General features: G+C 40.4%; 1 protein-coding gene across 1 annotated transcript in view; it reads left to right on the top strand.

The window, feature by feature from the left end:
- ptpn9a (protein tyrosine phosphatase non-receptor type 9a) overlaps positions 1 to 2,238 on the top strand; it is a 411,924-nt gene that overhangs the window by 8,599 nt on the left and 401,087 nt on the right. The gene's annotated exons all lie outside the window — the stretch shown is intronic.

The raw sequence follows: 2,238 nt of genomic DNA on the forward strand, positions 1-2,238 counted from the left end.
TTGAATGTCAGCATATAATTAGCTAACCAAGTGGGCAGCTTATAACATCCCTTTTGAAATGCACACAATTAGTCAGAAAGAAAATAAAAAGTATTCAGAAAGGATTTAGTTTGCATCTATTTTTGGACTTCTTCAGTGTGAATTAGGGCTGCACGATATTGGAAAAAACTGACANGACTGGTTTTCGGACCCCCCCAGACCCCCCCAATAAAGCAAAACTGCATGTTTCAGAGTGGCCTTTTATTGTGGCCAGCCTAAGGCACACCTGTGCAATAATCATGCTGTCTAATCAGCATCTTGATATGCCACACCTGTGAGGTGGGATGGATTATCTCGACAAAGGAGAAGTGCTCACTATCACAGATTTTTTCAGATTTGTGAACAATATTTGAGAGAAATGGTTATTTTGTGTATATAGAAAATGTTTTAGATCTTTGAGTTCATCTCATGAAAAATGGGAGCAAAAACAAAAGTCTTGCGTTTATATTTTTGTTCAGTGTAGTTCGGAGTGTAATAATCAACATTCTTTATCAGCGAGACTAAACATTTATGGACCCTGAATCTAACTAGAGCTGTCGTCCATAGGACAGAATGTGCGCCAGGGATCCTTCGTCCCTGAACAGTAAACTACCTCATGGCGGCTTGTGCTCTGTCATAGACTGGCAACAACAATGCGCCCAAGCTGCCCCTCCTTAAGAGAGATAGCAGCAATACCCCAAGGCCGTAGAACTATGCCGTGGGAAAGGAGACAGTGAGAGGAGAAAACGATGAACTGTGTCGAAGGTTGAATACCTAAGCAAATTATTCCCTAACAGGAAATACATTTCTTGCAAATAGTTTGAACAGAAGATTGAAACCACTCTTGAGTCTGTTAAATAACACATATATAGGTATTTGCTTCTACCTTGAAGAACTGAAGCCTCTCCTTGTTTCTGATCAGCTCCATCTCTTGATTCTTCAGAGTTGTTTCAGTACTGCGGAAAAGAGAAAAGGAAACATGATAAAAGGGAAACTCAGTGACCTAATTTGACCTTTGTAAGGGGTGAAACTATAGTTACATTTATCAGTGACTAGGTTTACCTGCACAACATTTTCGTTTTTTAACTTAAAGACAGTATTTTTTCTAGGCTGTGTACATGGCCAGCAGTGCATACTCTGATTAAAGTAATACACTCAAATGAAGTACCTTCTATGGAAACACTGTTTAAATAATTTTACTTAGCCTGTTTTTTACCTATAGCTGTGTTTTTCATAATTTTTTATTTTCTATTCTATCAGTATTTGGGTTCTCTTTTTAACATGCATCTCTATCCCAGCTATGCAAACAGTTGGATAGTGGGTTTGCATATTACGTGCTGGCCGTAAACAGACAGAGGCTGTGTGTTGCAAATTGCGGTAGGAAACAAACAATTGAGTCGAACGACTGATCCTAAAACCTGAATAACACCTGCATTTCCCAGATGTATTAATGTAATATGCTACATTCGGGGAAAAGAGCTTAACGGGATATCAAATTAAATATGCTCTTAAAAGGTAGGGTAGGTAAGAATGGAGAAACCAGCTCGAGTGCGCTAGAATTTGAAATACACAACCGGAAAAAAATCTGCCCCTTCCTTCAGACTTCCTTACAGAGCCCCTCCTCCAACACACACGAACGCGCACATGACCAATGAGGGCACGAGATAAGTTTGTGCACAGATGGAAGGCTGACAGGCAGGTAGGCCATCCAGTTATTTTAGTCGGGCCGGCTCAAATGATTGGTCGTGCTTTTTACAGTACCACGGCTTCCACAGATGATATATTTTAATGTATTTATTGTCAAAGCATTTAATATATTCATTGCTATCGGGATGTTAAGAGCATTCCATGGAATATAACAACAAGTGTTTCTGAAGTGAATTACCTACCCCCCCTTTCACATTACCCGTACAGATATTCACATTAGAAAGTCCACAAGTTTACATTAAAGTTTATACGTTTGTTTGTTGATGTTATAGGTGTCTTTCCTTAATGCTCGCGGTGAATTGAGCCGTTACGTGCGCATGACGTCATCAGTGCTGCCGTGCCTGTGTGCCGGTGGTATGTTTACTTCCAGTTCCGTTAATGACGGTGAGATAATGAGACGACGGTGCTTTTTCCTCACACACACACTAATTAAAGATCTGAACTGTGAAAGTCTGTTCTCCGTGTTCTTTTACCGGGACACACCCATCCACACCGTGCCATCTCTAGAACCCA

Source organism: Notothenia coriiceps, unplaced genomic scaffold (assembly GCF_000735185.1).
Source record: "Notothenia coriiceps isolate Sejong01 unplaced genomic scaffold, NC01 NC01_scaffold00037244, whole genome shotgun sequence".
Classification (NCBI taxonomy): Eukaryota; Metazoa; Chordata; class Actinopteri; order Perciformes; family Nototheniidae; genus Notothenia; species Notothenia coriiceps.